General features: G+C 36.7%; 1 protein-coding gene across 1 annotated transcript in view; it reads right to left on the bottom strand.

Annotated features, from left to right (window-relative positions):
• IL1RAPL1 (interleukin 1 receptor accessory protein-like 1) overlaps positions 1 to 6,555 on the bottom strand; it is a 1,423,595-nt gene that overhangs the window by 99,468 nt on the left and 1,317,572 nt on the right. The window lies entirely within an intron of this gene.

Genomic DNA, 6,555 nt, shown 5'->3' with positions numbered 1-6,555 from the left:
AAAAAAAAAAAAAAAAAAAAGAAGAGAAGAAGAAGAAAAGAAGGAGGAGAAGGAGAAGAAGAAGACAAAAAAATAGCACATGAACAGAAATGAGCTCCATGCAACTATAGGCATGTATTGAGCATCTATTTTTGTAAGCAACATTATACTGGGGACGAGAGTTTATAATTTCACTCAGTATTAATATGTACTTGTGAGCATCTTGCTCTCAATTACACAAAATGAGAACAGACAAAAAGGCTATCATTGAATTTTCCAGTACCATTCATGTGCACAACTTTTTAGGCAAAGTGTTTTTGCCTATTCTAGAGCACTTATCTTTTAGACGATATACAACGCATATCACCAGGTAAGGCAAATTGACTATTTCTCCGAAGTTATTATTTCCCTAGGAAATTGCTACCAACAACATAAACATGAAATCATTGCCTCTTCTCCACTTGTTTGTTTCTCTTTGATTCTTGTATTCCTATTTTGCTTTTCATGGAATTTTCACAGAGTGCAGTAGAGATGCCACAGACCAGTTTACTAATGCTGCTTGGTTTCCTGTGACATAGGTCTTTTTTGTTCTGAGAAGTTAAAAATAATCACACAGCATTTTTCAAGTGTTTTTGAAATCCTTTGAAAACAAGGACTCAAACAAGTATTGGAGTGGGGAGCAGGGGCAGTGTTTTAATTGACTTCAGGCAATCTCATCTTGCACAACTATTATGCTCTTTTCTGATACGTATCTATAATTGCCATTGGTTAGAAGTGGCAGAGGGTTAACCGCTCCCTCTAGGAATTTTGCTTCTAGATTGTAATGTGAGCAAATTTCACAGCAAATTTTTCTTTAGACATTTACGAACAAGCAAGCTCAAAACAGTTGACTCTATGAAGTCACACATTTCTTTAAAGTGGTCCAAATGTCATTTTACATGAAAATTTCATTTGAGGTAAACATGATAAGATTAGAGAAATAATTCAGCTAATTAGACTATCAGGAGCCAGGCAATCAAGAAACTTCCAGAAATGGTAATCTAATTTACAGTACCATTTCTCACATTAAAGGGTGAAGCCTTACTAGATTTGTACATCTTCTTCATACAAGAGTAGGGAATGTCTCTACAATATTTTGGCCAGTACACACATGGGAAAACCACAAATTACAGCAATGGAAACTCATTTCTAACATTCTTCTGTTAATGCTAAATAACAAAGCATTCTAACAACCCATTCTAAGAACACTATGTGAAATAGCAAAACCTCTGTTGTAGCTCTGAGATAAGGAGAGCCAAAACATTTGTAAGGGCCATCCCCTTCAGGAGCAATGCAGGCTATCCTTCTTGGAGATTCCCAAAGCATATTAGCATTCCAAGGTTTTGAAATATCACACAAAAAACAAACTTGCTTAACTTTGTTCAGCATTGAAAGTTCCAAACTTATTTGATCACAAAACAATACTTCAGTCTAACACTATTAATATTCTAAGGCAGTAGTTCTCAGAGTGTGGTCTCTCAATCAATGTCATCAAGATCATCTGGAAACTTGTTAGAAATGTAAATTGTCGAGTCCCACATTCACTGAATTCGAAGCTGTATGTGCGGCCGGGCACGGTGGCTCACGCCTGTAATCCCAGTACTTTGGGAGGTGGAGGCGGGCAGATCACGAGGTCAGGAGTTTGAAAACATCCTGACCAACATGGTGAAACCCCGTCTCTACTAAAAATACAAATATTAGCTGGGCTTGGTGGCTCACACCTGTAATCCTAGCTACTCGGGAGGCTGAGGCAAGGGAATTGCTTGAATCCGCTAGGCAGAGGTTACAGTGAGCTGGGATTGTGCCACTGCACTCTAGCCTGGGTGACAGAGCAAGACTCCATCTCCAAAAAAAAAAAAAAAAGGAGAAGTTGTATGTGTGGGGCCCAGAAACAAGTCCTTCAGGTAATTCTCTTGCATGCATACTAAAGTAATAGAGTCATTGAACAAAGAAACCAACATCCTGAATAACACAATTTAGGGAACTTACTCTATAGGCTTGATCTGGATAAGTATATTATTTATTCACATAAACTTTTCTCTCACGAGAGAACCCTTCTATAGCCTCTGAAGTCCCCGTCTGACTTGTAAGTCCCAATATTATTCCTTATAATGTTATTTCTATTTAAACAGTCTGATTTTGGGGGGCTATAGACATGTAGGTCAGGGGACTTGCAATTTACTCCTGGCCTGTAGTCCAAGACAGTGAGACAGGAAAATAGGTCACAATCTAATTAACTTTCTAATTAAAGGAACATGGTCGTTTTCTAATTACACTTACAAAGAATAAAATGTAGCTCATAATTAGAAAGTTACTCTGCTCCATTTAAAATTTGCACTGCGTCAGCTATTCCATCATCATTATTATTGTTTAACATTTATTCTGAAATGCAGAATCTATTTTCAAAGTACCTTGGTAGAGGTTTTATTTATCTCTCACATTGCAATTGCAAAATAGGTCAGTATTTCACAGGATGATACGAGTTACAGAAAGTTTACAGCATTCACATTATATATCACTAACAGAGTTGGGATTTGAGTTCATGGTCTTTTGTGACTACATTTTTTACCCTCAGTTCGGTGGGTAATATGTCTCTACTATTTTTTCTCTAGCCTTTTGTTTTGTTTTTAAGTTTGCCAAGACTTTCGGTATCCATAGGTAACCACAGCAATCACCTGACTAAACATCTGCCTTAAAGAACACTAAGCTTCTAGAATTAGTTCTCGGGAGAGTCTATCAGAATACAATGTGTTTGTCACAGCATGGCGGGTTTCTCATTTTGATCCCGTACAAACATGCAGCCAGTAATAAAGGTTGACCAATAGACATTGTTTCGAACATGCTCTATGGTTCCTGCTTCTTAAGAAGCCATTTGTATTTCCAATAAGACGCAAAGATGCTTTATGAAAAGAAAAAAAAAATAATAAAATGAAAATTAGGCTGCCTTTTTGTTTTACAACACGAAGTTGAAATTAAATGTGTCATTTTTTTTTCCACAATATTGTTTCCCATTACCGAAGAGAAGTGATGGGCCCGAGGGTCTCATGCATTACAAATCTCATGTGCTTTGGATAGCTAGTAAATCACACGTTTTTGCCTATAGTACTTTCTGCCGAGCTCAGCGTTTATTGCTTACAGCTGAATACAGCCACCTAAATCATCCATCACGTTTTTATAACCAACTGCAGCTTTCCTTTTCATCCACCAAGGAAGTGAAAGACTTTCAGAATGAGAATAAGTGAGGGGTACCTTTACACACCCCAAAATACCATGCATGAATTCTGTAAGAGGGGAATACATTTACTGATATTAAGAAATAAGAGCTTTTGAAATTATCCACCCACATACTGACCTCACACCTGACTTTCCATATTATCATCTTCTCAAATGCTGAGATTATTATTATTTTTTTTGAGACAGGGTCTTGCTCTGTCGCCCAGGCTGGACTGCAGTTGCTGTGATCATGGCTCACTGCAGCCATGCTCTACCACAGAAAGTTAATTTTATTTTTTTATTTTTTGTAGAGACAGGTTCTTGCTACATTGCTCAAGTTGGTCTTGAACTTCTGGGCTCAAGCAATCCTCCCATCTTGGCCTCCCAATGTGCTAGGATTACAGGCATAAGCCACTGCCCTCACCCTGCTTAGATTATTTACTGTGTGTTTCAGTGAGTGTGTTTATTAGTGGACCAAGACTGAACATTTTAGATTCAGATTAAAAGAAGAAGTATCACATCAGGGATTTAACAGCTAGGCAAATTTTATTTTTTCTCATTATTATTATTTTTTAAAATTTAGGGTTTGGGTATTTTGCACCTCTGAGAAATACAGTTTATTATTTTATTATTATTATTTTTTTAAGTTCCATAGGTTTTGGGGGGAGCAGGTGGTATTTGGTTACATGAGGAAGTTCTTTAGTGGTGAGTTGTGAGATTTTGGTGCACCCATCACCTAAGCAGTATACACTGAACCCAATTTGTAGTCTTTTATCCCTTGCTTATTTTGGATGCTATATTTCTACCCATCTTACCAGATCTGCTAGTTAGGTGACACTAGCTGAGGGTGATGCATATTCCTCCTCTCAAATTCTTCATTAAAGCATTACTTGGCTTCTGTCTTTTAGATCTGTTGCAGCAGTGGTTCTCAACTGTGACTACATATCAGAATTGCCTGGGAAGTTTGTTTAAATACTGATGCCTGAGTTCTATCCTGAGATTTGGATTGCATTTCTCTGGGGGTGGAGCTGAGGAATAGAGGTTTTTAAAAGCTCCCGTGGATGATTCAAATATTGATATACTATTCCTAAGATGAAGAAGAAAAGAGGCAACAAAGTCTTCTTTTCACAGCATTTCTTGTCCTCATTTTCTCCTCAATTCCTCTATATTTGACCATAACACTGATTTTCATTCTCTCAAAGAAATACATTTTTTGCACTCTTAAAGAAAAAGAAAAAAGATTGCTTTCCAAAAGCCGTTCCCATCCATTATTGCCTAAAAAGTACAGCATTAACTCCTGAGGTCTTTAGAAACTTTTGATAAGTGCTTTTCTGAAAAAGCTTTAATCTTTAATCACAGTTCATTACTTTCTCCTCTTCTTACTCCTATTCTTTATCTCCGTCCTCCTTCTATAATATTTTGTGGGCAGGAATTTAGAAAGAGTTTTCAACAGAATTTTCTAAAGGCAAATAAAAAGAAAGAGGTGCTAAAGTGACAGAGTGATTTTGTGCAAGACACATGCACACGCATGTTTATTGTGGCACTGTTCGCAATAGCAAAGACTTGGAACCAACCCAAATGTCCATCAATGATAGACTGGATAAAGAAAGTGTGGCACATATACACCATGGAGTACCATGCAGCCATAAAAAAGGATGAGTTCATGTCCTTTGCAGGGACATGGATGAAGCTGGAAACCATCATTCTCAGCAAACTAACACAGGAACAGAAAACCAAACACCGCATGTTCTCACTCATAAGTGGAAGTTGAACAATGAGAACATGTGGGCACAGGGAGGGGAACATCTCACACCAGGGCCTGTTGGGGGGTTGGGGGCTAGGGGAGGGAGAGCATTAGGAGAAATACCTAATGTAGATGACAGGTTGATGGGTGCAGCAAACCACCATGGCACGTGTATACTTATGTAACAAACCTGCACGTACTGCACATGTATCCCAGAAGTTAAAGTATAATAAAAAAAAAATTCAATTCTAGGTTAAAAAAAAGTCACATCACTTAACTCTGTGACTGGCTTTTACAAGCCGCATCATATACTACTAGAGTATTATTTATATGGTTTACTGACACACTAAATTATAAGCTAATTTGGAATACGAACAATGTATTGTTCCTTGTATTATTTTTTACATCACTCTTCCTAGCAGGTTCTTAAGCAATACCTACTGGGAGGGTGATTTGACATAGAATGACATGCTTACTACCCTTTGTGAAGTATCCTTGGTCATAATTGATAAACAGTTCTCAATGTATTATAATAATTTTACATTTCAAAAACTCAAAGTTTTTCAATTTTCTTTGTTAGAAAAAGAGTTTATAAAATAACATCAGTTTCGGCATTTCCTATCTTGAATTGTTTTTCAGTCCTCACCACTCCTGTACTAATAGTCTTATGCTCATTTATAAGAAAGGTCTTTCATTCAATGCCCAAATAAATTAAAAACACAGCAATGTATTTTATTTTTAAAAGTAACTTTTATAAGACATTCAATGGCACTTTAATGTCTTTTTAAGGACCTTTGCTGTGTAAGTATTTATTTGATTCCAACATTAGGATTTTATCAATAATGTCTTATGGTAAAAATCAATGACAATTGGACTCATTTTTTATAGAATATCTATAACTCTTCTAGAAATATTGTTCATAAATTGGTTCAAAGTAGAAGTATTTTATCTCAATTTTTAACCTGTTTCATAAAAAAGTAATACAGAAATTTTTATGTGAAAATTATTTACATATAAAGGTGTATGAAAATAATTCATGCTGTCACAGCATCAGTTTCTAGATGGTTCTTATGCTGGTGAAAAGGGAAAAATCACATTCAGAGGTTTTATCTGAGGAGGGCTTTGGGTAGCCTTTGGTGATCTCCATTACAAGTGCAGAAGGTATGGGGAGGAAAAACACAGTTTTAAGAAGGCTTTAGGGAAAAAAGAAAGAAAATACTTGGTGGTAGATTGGCTATGGAGAGCCATCAGAGGTAAATTCCAAAGTTTTAATTTAGGTGACTGGATGGTGTTACCAACTGTAAAAGAAAAAACCTGAAGAGGATAAATGGTTGAGTCTAGGACCTTTGTGGTATCTCCAGGTTGAGATGGCAGTTGAGAGTAAAAGTTTCGACTAGAGATGGGGTTTACAAAGCCATCATCATGTAGTTAGTAGTTGAAGCCATTCCAGAATGAGATTGCCCAGAGAAAATTTAAAATGAAAAGAAGAGAGGGGACCAGGCCTTGGGTAGATTCAAAAGGTAAGTGGTAATTGTAGGATTACAGAAGTACAGATGTACAGAGAAGCAAGGCAGCTACTT

The sequence above is a fragment of the Colobus angolensis genome, unplaced genomic scaffold (genome assembly GCF_000951035.1).
Source record: "Colobus angolensis palliatus isolate OR3802 unplaced genomic scaffold, Cang.pa_1.0 Scaffold140, whole genome shotgun sequence".
Taxonomy (NCBI): domain Eukaryota; kingdom Metazoa; phylum Chordata; class Mammalia; order Primates; family Cercopithecidae; genus Colobus; species Colobus angolensis.
The sequence above is the reverse complement of the archived record's forward strand: the minus strand, read 5'-3'. Positions and strand labels throughout refer to the sequence as shown.